A 15,545-nucleotide genomic window follows, 5' to 3' on the forward strand; every position below is an offset into this window, starting at 1 on the left:
ACATAAATGCTGGTGTTTTGCTCAGACAGTTATTATGAAATGCATTATTGTAATATTTATATATATGAGTCCAAACAACAGTCTTTCTGGGGTCTGGGGGACCCAGAAAGACTGTTGTTTGGACTCAATGCACAAAAACCCGTAAGGGAAATGTGAGTGTGAATTTTAATTGTTTTTAATTATGTTTTAAATAAACGGTGTTACACTATCATCGATTTGTATTCCTGCTTGGGAACTCGGAAGGAGTGGTGAGCGCTGAAGGAGGAACCCGAAAGAGATTCATGTTAAATACATCATACCACGGCAGTGGTTTGTAAGTAGGCATTTTATACAGAAGGTGGAGGCATCTGCATCTTTGGAATATATTTTATTTCACAGGAAAAGCACTTTTCTTTTCTTCTGTCCACCTGTAGTGCCACTTTATACCCTCGTTAATAGTCATTTAAAAAAGAAGGGGAAAACACATCCACTTAACATCCAGTGCACGCACGGGGTGATATTCCACATTTGTGAACATATTGCGCTATGTCTGTTTTTTATTTCTGTTGCCACAGGCGCTGATCACTTCTTATACATATCCCTTCTGGGGGTATATATATGCTAGATTTTGGATTCATATACAGTTGAGAGACTGTGGAGGGGTCGGCAAGAAATATTCTAAGAGACTGACATTTTTTATTGGGCTGCATTTTGTAAGCTATATATTGTTTTTACAGTTATTATTAGAATATGTATATATATATATATATATATATATATATATATATATATATATATATATATATATAATACTATATCAAAATTGTTGCAGCCATAACTCAACATGACTACACCCTAAAAAGCATTGTTATGTGCAAATGAATGACTCAATCACAATGATAAGTGGCTTCATGGTGCACTGATTGATGAAAACTCCAGCAGAGATGAATGAACAAGACAGAGTTCATTAAAAAGTGTATAATGTAAAAGAAATGACATGGCAGCTATTTGAATTAGTATAGAAAATATTTTTTAAAAACAATCACATTCCTATTTTTAATTCAGCTAACACATTCTTTTGTTCATCTGCTCTATTTATTTAGTACACAATGCAGCATCACTGTGGAACTGAGAAATCGCTCCTTATGACAAAGGTTTAGAGAAAAATCCCCAGGAGTAGCTATATCATGTTTTTATCACAATAAAGTAGTTTAATGAGTGTGCCTTCCACATAGAGCAACAAACTATAGGGCTTATTAACTACAGTATTGTACAGTTTAATGCAACATTTAATCCCAAAATCCCAGGCCATCACAACCCACCAAGCACAAAAATTCCTGTTAGTGCCTCACTATGTAATTTTTGACCGGTTAGGGGGATACTGACAGAAGTATAAATGTGTAACCCTGGAGTACCTTAGAGAACCAGTAACTGCCTTGCTTTTTGGGGGGGAGACAAATTGCTTAACTAAAACCCTGTCTAATAAAAAAAAACCTACTCCCGCCCCTTCATAGTCCCCCCTCCCTGCTCCCCCACGCATAGGAGTTAACACAAGTAAATACCCCTAAACCGATAATTAGCCCTTGTTGCAGAGTCAGCACGGCGGAGCTCATGGGGGGTCATCTTTAGCCGCTGCAGTAATCTCAGTAAGAAAGCTCCGTATCGGTGCATGCACAGTTGGAGCATTTTCTCAGTTCACTACAACTGCGCATGCACCGAAAGTGACAAAAATTACCAAAGTGCCGGAAGAAGACCCGAAGACTAATGAAGCGGCTAAAGATGGCCTCCGTGAGGTCCGCTGACTCTGCAACAAGGTGTAATTCCTGGCTTAGGGGTATTAATTTGTGTTCTCCTTTAAAAGGGAATTGTGAAAAAATTTAATGTACGGTAAGCTTAATTATACTAAAAGAAAAAAACATTTTAATACTAATCAATTAAAAAATCTGTATTGTTTCTGAAATAAGTGTCCCTCTCCTCGCAGCTGTTTATCTTCCTTCTCTCTGCATGCAGGAGTTGACAGTTAGAGTCAATATATCTTATAGGGGAGCTCCCTTTCCAGCAGAAGTGTTAGAGCTCACTCAAATAACTTGACCCAGCACAAACAGTGGCAAGGAAATACTATATTTAGACAAACATCTGTCTACGTTGCAGTAAATGTATATGTTTCAACTTATATACAAATTCAACTTAAGAACAAACCAACAGTCCTTATCTTGTACATAACTTGGGGACTGCCTGTACTAAAGACTATATGTCACACAGATTTTTTTAATAGCCCACAACAGCTAAATTCATTTTTAACAGTGACAATTCCCCTTTAATAAAAGTTCTTGGGAAAGGGATTTTGTATAAGGAGTGGTCTTATCTGGCAGCAGATAAGCACTCAAATTATATTAATGATTCAGCCTTTAGATGATTAGGCCACTTCTGGTTTTATTACAGGAATGGGATCTGTTATCAGGAAATCTATTCAGAAATGACCGAATTACAGGAAGGTCATCTCCCTTAGAATCCATTTCAATCAAATAATTAAAATTTAAAAAAAATATTTTCTTTCTGTGTAATAATAAAACAGTACCAACTGAGATGCAATATAATTATTCCTTATTGGAGGCAAAACAATCCCATTATAAGAAGGTCAGCCTTACTGATAGCCAGGCTAGTATTAACACATTGACACATTTATCAAAGCTAATATAGGTTTCAATTTGTCTATGGGTATTTGTGCTCAGTACAGCTCAGCAGCAGCACTGTGCAGTTATATCATCCAAATACTCACTTCTTCATGTGGGTCACATGTGGGATGAAAGGACAATCATTTTCCATGCTAGAATGATTAACAAATATGTGTATATTTAACAATATATTGCAACAGCAATGTTTTACTGAGTGGTTGATAACTGCTTTTTTAAAAATGATAAAATTTATAAAAAAATCTAAGGAATAGGGCCATTACTTAGTTCCACTCTCCCTCCCAGTTTAAAAGATAACTATGGGCGATGGCGTTTCATTGTCTCTGACATACATATACATGTATGGGATCCATTAACTGGAAACCCGTTATCCCAAAAGCTCTAAATTATGGGAAGGTCTACTCACATAGACTCCATTATAAGCAAAACATTCTGATTTTTAAAAAAAATTCTCTGTAATAAAATAACAGCACCTTGTACATGATCCAAACTAATAATCTTTACTGGGGGCTGAGCAATCCTATTGGGTTTAAATAATTCTTAAATCATTTTTTCATTTTAATATTCTCTGGGCCCCATTTTTTTTAGCTTGTAAGGGGGGCCCTGGTGCCAATGATTTTTTTTTTAATTACTCTTTGGGGCCCTGGTGCCAATGTTTTTTTTAAAAATTACTCTTTGGAGCCCCAATTTTTTTTTTTAATAAATATTTTATTACATTTTTTTCAAACAAAAGACAGAAAAAGAAAAGTAAATTACAGGAAAACGAAAGTGGCATTCACAATATTTCCTATACATAACAACCTCAAAAAAAAAAAAAAAATCCCTTTGGCAACCAGGGTTTTTGTATTATGGTTTACAACCTTTGTCTTTTTAGCAGTGGTCCTAATTATTCAGTTATCGTAATTCCAGTATACTTCTTTAAATACGTAATGCTAAGTTGAGTGTTGCATCTTTTTCATATATTAACCATGGAAGCCAAGTTTTTTCATATGTTTCCATATCATTTAATATTATATGACCCAGTTTCTCGTTGGCTGCTATCTGAATTATTTTCGTTTTGAGAGATGCTATAGATATATCTGTCTTTTTCCAGTTACTGGAAACATTTATCCTAGCTGCCATAAGTATATGTTGACACAATCTATATGTTATTTTAGGCATCTTTTTTGGTCTCATTCCTAACAGCATAACAAAAGGATCCTTAATAAATCTAGAACCTATCACTTTTGATAACAGGTGGACTACCTTATCCCAGTATTTAGATACAACCTTACATTCCCACCATATGTGGGCCATGGTTCCCCTTTCAGTACACCCCCGGAAACATCTCGGATCACATGAGGGATAAATTCTATGCAATCTAGCTGGAACCAAATACGCTCTATGTAGCAATTTTAACGATGTCTCCATGGCGTATTTATTCGCCATCAAGTTGCAATTTGACCACTGTTGAGTTGAAAGTTGGTCACTAAAATCTTTTTCCCACTCGAGCATATAGGGAAGCTTCTTATTGTTCGGGACCAGTCGATTTAGTTTTTTATATACAAGGCTAAGTATCCCGGAAGCCAATGGTGTTTGTTTACACACTGCTACAAAACTAGACAAAGTAAGTGTTCCCCTTAAAGGAAAACTATACCCCCCAAACAATGTAGGTCTCTATAAAAAGATATTGCATAAAACAACTCATATGTAAAATCCTGCTTCATGTAAATAAACCATTTTCATAATAATATACTTTTCTAGTAGTATGTGCCATTGGGTAATCATAAATAGAAAATTGCCATTTTAAAAAATAAGGGCCGCCCCCTGGGATCGTAGGATTCACTGTACTCACAAACATACCAACAAACCATACATGTTAGGTCACATGAGCCAATTAACAGACAGAGTTGTGTCTTTTGCTTCCACACTTCTTCCTGTTACAGTTAGAGTTAGAGTATTTCTGGTCAGGTGATCTCTGAGGCAGCACACAGACCATCACGAAATGGTGGCTCAAGGCAAGAGATGTAAAAGGGCAATATTTACTTAAATATATATTCCAGTTTGGTTAGATTCTTTAATATGTCACTTAATATGATATGAACTATCTGTTGCTTAAGTGTTCATTTTGGGGGTATAGTTTTCCTTTAATGCAGTCTGCTTTTTTACATAATGTAATACTTGTGAAGCTCTAAATAGTTCTTGCGGAGGAAGTTGATATGTATCTACAAGTTGTATTATAGAGAGACATTTTCCTCTTCTAATTAGAGAATCTAGCGTAGTAATTCCCTTATTGATCCACCACCCAAACTGTTGCTGTGAAAGTCCTGGAATAAATTCTCTATTGTTTAAAAAAGAACTGAGCAGTGAAGGGGATGAAATAAGATCATTCTTTTTTGCAAGCATTCGCCAAAGATCTAACATATCAACTGTGATAGGGGATGCCTCATTGAAGTTCTGAAATGGTATTTTTGCTAACCATAATACTTGCTGTAAGCTATATGGGTACAATAGATTATTTTCTATTTGGACCCATATAGGGGCCAATGATCCTGCATGTACTGAAGTCCATTGTGCCAGTCTGGCCGCCTGGTAGTATCTTATAACGTTTGGAACCGAAAGGCCTCCATTTTTTTTATGTAGATACAAAATATTACTCGAAATTCGTGGGCGTTTATTCTGCCATATGAAATTGTTTATGTGAGATTGGAATTTCTTCAAGTCTGCTATAAGAATCTTAATCGGCAGAGTGCGAAATAAATAAACAATTTTTGGTATTATCACCATTTTAACACAATGTATCCTCCCTATCCATGATATATGATGTTTACCCCATTGCAACAAATTTTGTATTAATGATTTAAACATCATAGGGAAGTTGGCTTATAGTTCAGAGAGCTTAGTTGTAAGATTAACGCCCAAATAGCGTAGGTATGTACTTTGTGTTTTAAATCCAAAATTCAATTCTATTAATTTTATTGTGTGGCTAGGAATATTACATGGAAGCATTTCAGATTTATCCTGATTGATCTTTAGCCCTGATATCTTTTCAAATCTTGTAGTCATGTTCAATAAATTGGGCAATGATGTTAAGGGGTTTGTTAAGTGTACCAACAAGTCGTCGGCAAACAAAAACAATTTATATTCATTCCCCTTTATAGTGATGCCTATCTACATTACTTTTAATGGCTCTCGCCAAAGGTTCCATAGCGAGGGCAAACAAAGCTGGTGAAAGTGGACAGCCCTGTCTAGTCCCTCGTTGGATAACAATAGGGTCTAAACTGGTCGTAGAGGGTAAATTCAACCTAGCTGTCGGCACATTATAATATGCTTTTAATGTATTTATAATTTTAGGGCCACACTCCAACCTTTCCAAGAGCCCAAACAGATATTGCCAGTCCAGTGTCTCAAAAGCCTTCTCAATATCTAATGTTAAAAGGCATACAGGTTTTTTCAGCTTGTCTGCCCTCGCTATCAGATTCAATACTTTTCGAATATTATCGGGCACCTGTCGCGTAGGCATAAATCCTATCTGGTCTTTATGAATTATTGCGGTTGAAATTTTATTTAAACGGGCTGCCAGAATTGTTGCCAAAATTTTAATATCTACATTAAGTAGTGATATCGAAAGTTTTTTACAGATAGTAGATCTTTGTTAGGTTTCGGTATGACCGATATTCTAGCCTCGTTCATTTCTGCTGGAATATCATTCCCCTCACATATATGTTGGTATAATTTACATAGGTGCGGGGTAATTTGCTCTTGAAATTTGCTAAAATATAATGAAAAGCCATCAGGTCCAGGCGATTTCCCTATTTTCAACTTTTTAATGGTATTTTTTATTTCTAATTCTGTAATCTCTGCGTTCAAAATATGCCTCATCTCATTGGAGGTGGGGCATATTCCTTTAAATATTTATCGATCGTGTTTCGTTTTCTTTCACCTTTTATAGAATAAAGATATTGATAGTAATCCATGAACATTTTAGCAATTTTATCAGGGTTGGATGAGATCTGCCCATCTGCTTGCCGTATTTTATAGACTAATTTTTTACCCTGTCCCGCTTTTAACATATTAGCCAACATTTTATCTGGTTTATTAGCATATTTATAGAATTTGAACTTAGTCCTTCGTATTGGTCTTTCGGCCTTTTCAATTTGGCATACTTTCAACTTTTCTCTCGTTTCCTCAATATACTTTCTGTTCCGGGCCGAGGGATGCCTTCTATTTATCTGTTCCAAAGATGCAAGTTCTGTCTCTATATTTAACTGAGTCTGTAATCTTTCTTTTTTCTTTCTAGAGGCGTATTTAATTAAACAACCCCTAATAAAGGCCTTATATGTCACCCATATCCATGCAGGTGATGTATCGGATTTACAATTTTCCCTAAAGAACATCTCAGATTCTTGCTTAATTAGATTTATACACTCAGGCTCCGCTAGTAGGCCTTCATTTAGCCTCCAGGGTGGATGTATTATTGAAGGAGCCTGCAGCTCTAATACTGACATCACTAAATTGTGATCCGACCAGGCACATTGTATGTGTTTTGAATCTCTAAGTGCATTAGCATTAATAGATTTAACTATAATGTAGTCAATTCTAGAATGACTATTGTGCAGGTGTGAAAAAAAGTGTAGTCTCTTTTATTCCCATTTATTTCCCTCCACGTGTCTAATAGTTTATAATTTTGTAGAGCTTGATTAACTCTCTGTGTTATTCCTTTATAGTGTGTAGAAGCCGTGGATGTTGATCTATCCAGTGCGTAATTAAAAGGGAGATTAAAATCGCCCGCCCAAATCACCTATCTGGTAGGGGGCAGGGTAATTGTTTAAGCATAGATTCGAAAAATAATAATGGGGAATCAACTGGTGCATACGTGGATAATATAATATATGTCTGGTCGTATAGAGTGCCCTGTATCACAATATAGTGACCATTACTATCTATAGTAGTTTTAGTAACTACAAATGGGAAAGTGTTGTTAAAAAATATCGCTACACCCCCATGTTTACTTCCTGCCGAGGCAAGGAAGTGGGTAGAATATTTTTTATGGAAAAAACGAGGGTATGAATTTTTTGTAAAATTGCAAACATATTATATCCGGTAGTAGTCTGTGGTACATTTGAAATGCCATTCTACGTTTAGTTGGGGAATTAAACCCCTTCACGTTATGTGAGAAAACCTTAATAGACATTCAAATGGTTAAACCTGGCAAATCTTTTTGATCTCCACAACTCTTCTTGCAAATCTGACATACATTTCCCATATACCCTGGTTGCCAAGAAAAAAAAAACAAGAAAAAAAAAACAATCATAAAACAAACCAAATCAAAAACCATTACATACCACAATACAATATCACATACAATTTTTGGTTCATGACCATATTTGAGTACTATTTGGCTGTAGTTTCCCATCCCACAATACTGAAACTCACAGCCTGAATACTCCTAGCAGGGCGCAAAAATCCCGTTACCACACTGTTTCGGCTTAAACTGACGGGAGATTCACTCCTCCAACAGGTAAGGAGGGGAGAAGAAAAAAGAGGGAAGAAAAAAAAAAAACTTTTATTACATTTCCCTTTTCAAGGCCTTTACCCTACTAATAGATAAAGTTACTATTAAGGTTTGTCTCTTTAAAATTTAAACTTATATGCAGTTTGTTTTAAATCGTAGGGTACCAATTGGATAATTATATGAATATAGAGACTTAAAAAAAAGAAAAAAAAAAAAAAAGAAGAAACACCCCCTGGGACCACTTGATAGATTTTGCTTGTTTATCTAGTATGGCGTACATTATATTGTACTAGCAACCGTTTGGCCCCCGTAATAATATTTTAACCCTACCTAAAGTTGGGTATTCCATAGTAAGCCTAGCTGTGCAAATATAGCTCTGTTGGATTTCTATTATTAGTTCAACAGGGCCCCTTAGGGGGGAAGAAAAGAAAAAGAAAAAAAAATCAATTATCTTGCTCACCCCCTAAACTTATTAAAGGGATACTGTCATGGGAAAAAAATTTTTTTTCAAAATGAATCAGTTAATAGTGCTGCTCCAGCAGAATTCTGCACTGAAATCCATTTCTCAAAAGAGCAAACAGATTTTTTTATATTCAATTTTGAAATCTGACATGGGGCTAGACATTTTGTCAATTTCCCAGCTGCCCCATGTCATGTGACTTGTGCTCTGATAAACTTCAATCACTCTTTACTGCTGTACTGCAAGTTGGAGTGATTATCACCCCCTCCCTTTTCCCCCCAGCAGCCAAACAAAAGAACAATGGTAACCAGATAACAGCTCCCTAACACAAGATAACAGCTGCCTGGTAGATCTAAGAACAACACTCAATCATAAAAACCCATGTCCCACTGAGACTCCTTCAGTTACATTGAGAAGGAGAAACAGCAGCCTGCCAAAAAGCATTACTCTCCTGAAGTGCAGGCACAAGTCACATGACATGGGGCAGCTGGGAAATTGACAAAATGTCTAGCCCCGTGTCAGATTTCAAAATTGAATATAAAAAAATCTGTTTGCTCTTTTGAGAAATGGATTTCAGTGCAGAACTCTGCTGGAGCAGCACTATTAACTGATTCATTTTGAAAAAAAAATTTTTTCCCATGACAGTATCCCTTTAAGGAGCCTCAATTTTTTTTTAACTTGTAAGGGGGGCCCTGGCACCAATGTTCTTTTTAAAACTTTTATGGGGGGTCCTGGTGCCAATGTTTTTTTTTAACTTATAGGGGGCCCTGGTCACCAATTTTTTTTTAACTTGTAGGAGGCCCTGACCACCAAATTATTTTAAAAAAACTTTTATGGGGGGTCCCTGGCACCAATGTTTTTTTTTTAAAAAAAAAAACAAATTACTCTTTGGGGCCCCAATTTTTTCTACTTTTTAGGGGGGGAGCTGGTGCCAATGTTTTTTTTTTAATTACTCTTTGGGGAACTTGTAAGGGGGGCCCTGGCACCAATGTTTTTTCAAAAAAACTTTTATGGGGCCCTGGTGCCAATGTTTTTTTTTACTTATAAGGGGCCCCTGTGTGTGTGGGGGGGTAACATTTTTTAGTGCTGTCTGTATGGTCTTTTAACTGTGGCAGATCTGGGGTGGGCCTTGGGACCTAGGGTGAGCGGGACCCAGGGGGCTCCCAAAAATTTTTTTGTATGGGGCCCCGTGATTTCTAATGGAGACCCTGATTTCAGAAGTGTTCATTTTGCTGTACAGTTCTTTGGAGTTTGTTTGTATTTCAATGTTGTAAAGAATGGACTAAAAGAAGGGGACACATTTAACTGCAAAAATAAATAACTTTCCAAAGTGGTAATCTTACCATCAAAATAAATGAACATACTCTGCATGCAACTGGAAAAGACTAATGACTGTTTTAATTTGCTTCTAGTGTTGTTGAGTGAATATGACATCCCAATTTTGCTTTCCTTTAAGGCAGGGATCCCAGGGGTACTATAAAAGGAATGATTGCTGTTACTATTATACCTGTTCCAAACCATTGGTTACAAAGGTAAATTTCTAGTAAATATAAGCTAGGAAACATGTGACTAAATTAATGCTATAAATTCATAGAGTGGCAAAAATGCAGCCTCTAAAACACACCAAAATAAATATTGTATACAAATTTTCATAGCAACAATTCTCCCTTGCAAAAAGACATAGGGGCAAATTTACTAAAGGGCGAAGTGGCTAATGCTAGTGAAAATTCGCCAGCATGACGTCATTGCGTTACTTCGCAGATTTTCTACTGGGTGCTGATGTAAATTTGCTAGTGAAGTGGACCTACTCTAGTGCTACTTTGCACCCTTACGCCAGGCAAAGTTGCGCTATGGCGAAGGGACGTACAGTAACTACGCTAATTCACTAACTTGCGCATTTTACTGAACGTTACCTCTTGTGCCAGACTTGCCTTCACCACCTCAGATCAGGCAAAGTGCAATAGAGTAGATAGGGCTTGCTTCAAAAAAAAGTTGAATTTTTTTCGAAGTCCCAAAAAACACTGGCCTCTTACTTTTTTAAGGGTGATAGGCTGAAAAAGATCATAAATTTCTTTGGGGTACCCTCCTTCCCCCCTACATTTCCTAATATATGGCACCTAAACTATACAGTGGGCACATGTATAGGGCAAAATAACAATATTTTATATATATAAAAATATTCCTATTTTATTTTATGAAGCTTTCCCAGGCTTGTGTATTGTAATGTATTTGCTGCTGCATATACGTCTATTGTACTTTAACTTGCCGCCGTATGCAAATTAGGCATCGCTAGCGTAACTTTGCTTTGCTTGACGAACTAACGCTAGTGCAACTTCGCTACCTTTTGCCTCCCTGAGCGCAACTTTGGATTTTAGTGAATTAGCAGCGCCCTGGCGAAACTTTGCCTGGCGAAGTGCGGCAAAGCCAACGCTGACGCAACTTTGAAGGTAAGTAAATTTGCCACATAGACTCTCCTAATTCAATTCCAGATTTGTATATAGAACCAGATGCAATTCAATAAGAAAAACTACTCTCACTGTTTATCACTTAAAAACACTACTAAAGTCTAGTGATGGGCAAATTTATTCGCCAGGCGCAAATTTGCGGCAAATTTGTCAGTTTAGACAACCCTTTTTAGACACCCATTGACTTTAATTGTCGCCGGCGTCAAAATCTGTGTTTCGCGATTTTTGTGCCAGTTTTGCAAATTTCACTGGAAATTCGTGAAATTTGTGGCGAAGCGAAACGGGACAAATTTGCCCATCACTACTAAAGTCTATAGGAACTGAAACTGAATTAGAATTTTTCACATGATAAATACAATCTATTAAAAATTCTGCATTGTTTCTGAAATAATCAATTTTATATTCACGATTCCTCTCTCAAAATCTGTTTCTCTTCATTATTTTTCCATGCAGCAGTTGGGTCAGATGAATGATCCAATATATCTTATAGGGGGGCTTCCTTTACTAGCAGATGGATTAGAGTTCACTCAAATAACTGATTACAGTACAAAAAAAAATAACAAAATAACTTTTGCACAAATCCTACATGTAAAGAGACAGGATGTTGGTGATTTTAATAGATTGAGCTCTAATACATCTTCTAGGCAAAAGATTCCCCCTATAAGATATATTGGATCATTCATCTGACCCCCAACTCCTGAATGAAGAGAGCATTTTTTGAGATTTTGATACCTTAATAAGTCTGTGACTGTACAATGAGTGTGGGAGCTGCTAAGCGAGTGTTGCATGTGAATTACATGTTAAGCAATGTTAAAAACCTTAAAAGGCATTTGGTTTAAAACCAAAAAGGTATTTGTGAGGAATTGCACTTGGGAGACTGTAAGTACCTGTAGGGGCCCATAGGGGGTTAATCTGCCCCTATGGCTTTAAGGCCCTACCCTATGCTCAGTGTTATTGGCCAAGAGGTGATATGACAACTTCCTACCACACTGCACTATAGTGTGTGTAAGGAGTGGCCTCTTCCTCTTTGGCTGCTGGATGCTGATCCAGCTGGGTGTGCCCAGGAGAGCCTGGGTGCAGCAAGGCCCAGAAAGTCATGTGTCCAATTCGGGGACCAGGCAACCCCATGAACCCCAACATAGAAGTGACAGTTTAGAGGTACCTCTCCCAGGCCATATTGCCTGTAGTATAATGATCCCAGCGGAGAGGGAATCAGGAGAGATGATTGCCCTGAGGTTGATCCAGAGACCACTACTGGAATATGTTGCAGAGGTGTGTCTGTATAGTCTGCATCTACCTTGGAAGTTCTGTGTGAGCGGGGTTGTGAGTATATGCCTGCCAAGTCTGACCTAATGGAGTGTCAGCATGTGTAAAGCTGCATGTGATGTGACTGCGAACTTTTCCTCTGATCCATTGGATGTGGGTAAACCTGGGGACATTGTCTATGACTAATAAACAGTTCTTTGTTTGCATCATAAGAACCTGCTGGCGCCCAATTATTTTTTGTATACACAGTAGTCTGGGTTTTGTAGTTGCACTTTACCTTAGAGGGAATGCTTCCACTTAGTGAAGGCCTGAATCCTGCAGAGAGAGTCCAAATGTAACCCATGCTCCTATCTTAGCTGGACATTAACTATCTGTGGACTAGATAGCCCAGATTAGCGTTACATAACCAATAATGATTTTAAAAACTAGGTGTAAAGTTGAGGGCAAGGACTGCCAAGGTAATTTTTTGAGAGATATTACCTGTGCCATGAGCAACATTAAGAAGACAGTGGGAGCTTAGGGAGATTAATGCGTGGCTGAGAGATTGGTGTAGGGAGGAGGGTTTTTGGAGAACTAGGCTGATTTCTCAATAGCCTCTCTTTGCTAGGGAATGTTTTAGAATTGAAGGCAACAGATCAAGACATAGACAAAAAGTGTAGTCAGGCAGGCCGGGGCCCGTACAGGCAGAGTTCAAGCAAGGTCAAACAGGCAGTGATCCAAGAATAGTCAGGCAGGCAAGTGTCAATATCGGTAGAGTTACGAATAGTCAGGCAGGCAAGGGTCAAGATTAGCAGAGTTTAGAATAGTCAGGCAGGCAAGGGTCAATATCGATAGAGTTTAGAATAGTCAGGCAGGCAAGGATCAAAACTGGAATCAAACAGACAGAATTCGCACCCAGATACTAAACAAGTTAGACCTAACAACGGGCAATGATTACCGACCCAAAGCCCCTTTAAATATTCAAAATTTGTGCAAAAATGCAATGATGTCATGACACTCATAAAACCCAACGACTCATAAAACCCGGCAGTGCCCGCAGCACACCATAGGAGAACCGGCAATGGAAGAAGAAGGATCATCGAAGCTAGCTGGCATCCCTGCCAAAGGCGAGGTGGGCTTTGTCGCTGGCTCACTAGACCACCAGGGTGAGTCCTCACAGGTACAGAATTGAATATATTTTATCAGTGTAGTTGGGGTGAAAAATTCAAATACTGAAATTGATCAAGTTTTTGTGGGGAAAAACTCAAATTGATCGAGAAAAAAAACTTCATGAACATCTTCAAATGGTTCAAGGGACCTCTGACATTGACTTCTACATGACCTTAACAGGTTTTAGATGGTGTATTTTCAGATTCAAGCTTTTTTTTTTTTTACCCGAATAATACCCTCAAAAACGAAGTTGCATTTTTTGTGGAAAAAACAACTCAACCTTTAATAAATCTGCCCCAATATGTGTTACAAGTTCTCCCCTTTCTGATCAACTCAGCTAAATCTAACATTTGTATTACTTAAGGTAATGCCAGTCATTCCTATAATAAGTATATAATACACAAAAGCCATGAATATCCTGTAAATTATATCCTTATAAACGGTGACTAGTGATGTCATCAGTTATAAACGGTGAGTTCTGATGTCATTTCTGTCACATGACTCACTAAACTTTGAGTATTATAATAAATAAAGTACCCCCAGCTGTAAAATATGAGGATATTAGAATTTACCTCGGAGTTCCATGACCTTTATAAAAACACTTGGCCTTCGGCCTCGTGTTTTTATATGGTCATGGAACTCCTCGGTAACTTATAATATCCTTATATTTTACAATAGGGGGTACTTTATTCACTATATATTATAGTGCCTATATTTGATCCTATGCCGGTTTATAAATGGCAATCTCTAGCTTTTTCATCTAAAAGCTGAGGGTCATTTTTATCAAAATGTAGAGCTCTTTAGATTTTTTCTGCAGTCTTGGGAGGACAATTACTTCTTTTGCATCCATCTGTGTAGTGAACTTGCCATTTTATATATTCAGCATATGTAACTGCCTTCCACTTGTCCAGATGTTTCCCAGCATTTTTTAATATAAGCTTGGAAAAAACGCATCTACAGTTGGGGCTCCAATTCACCTCACAGATTTTCAGTTCTTCCACTTCCACTCCAGCAATCCCATTGTTTAGGAACCTTACTTTGTGCAATAATGTGCTGAAACAGGAAATAACCTTGCCCAAACTGTTGCTACTTAGTAGGAAGCATGGAAATTGCCAAGAATGCCATTGTACCAGTATTGTAACCTTAAGGTTTTCATCCAATGGAACAGGAAACCTAGCCCAAATAAGAAAAAACTGTCCTACAACTGTCCTATCAACTTTACCATAAGCATTATGCATTCAGGCATGTAGTGTTCTCCTGGAATCTGTCAGATTCAGTGGCAGTAAAATTTATAGAATTTAAGCTGACAATGGTTTGCCCCTAAACACCCATGAAAAAACATAAATTTCCTACAAATAACATTTATGCTGACATTGCTTCTGGAGACAGTATCGAGTGGTTTCAACCTCAACAAGAAGATAAAGTTCTGGGTACATGATTTCTGATTCTGCCCAACTCCAAACCTTGTTCCCTTTACTCGTTTCTCTTTTTTGCATGTAAGCATTTTGAGCAGGGCCCTCATTTCCTCTTGTATCAGTAGTATTTCTGTATGGAATCTATATAGTTAAAGTTTGAAATATTTTATTTGGTTTTCACAATAAACCATCAAAATCAATATGATAACAAATAGTATGCAGAATAAGAAGATTAAAACAATGACATATTAAACAGAATGTATAATTTACAATGAAGTAATATGTAAAATAAAATAGAAACTAACAAGAACCATCACTAACTAAGCCAGTGGATGCATAGACATTCTTAAAAGAAAAAGAAGAAAGAAAAAGCCCATTGTCTTGGGAATGTCAGATAACCCCCCCTATGAACATTTTACAATTGAAGAAACTGATATATTTGACTTCTAGTATTGGAGTTACATATAAGTCTAAATGATTCTTTGGAATTATTTCCTTTAGTTTTTACTAATAAAGCTTCCAGCCAACTAAGCTGGTTCATATAAGCCACTGTGTCTGTAATTGAGGGAGACTCATTTTGTAGCAACAGTTAAATAAAGCCTTTCTGGAGGCAGCCAAAAATAA

This window comes from Xenopus laevis, chromosome 8L (assembly GCF_017654675.1).
Source record: "Xenopus laevis strain J_2021 chromosome 8L, Xenopus_laevis_v10.1, whole genome shotgun sequence".
In the NCBI taxonomy this organism is placed as follows: Eukaryota; Metazoa; Chordata; class Amphibia; order Anura; family Pipidae; genus Xenopus; species Xenopus laevis.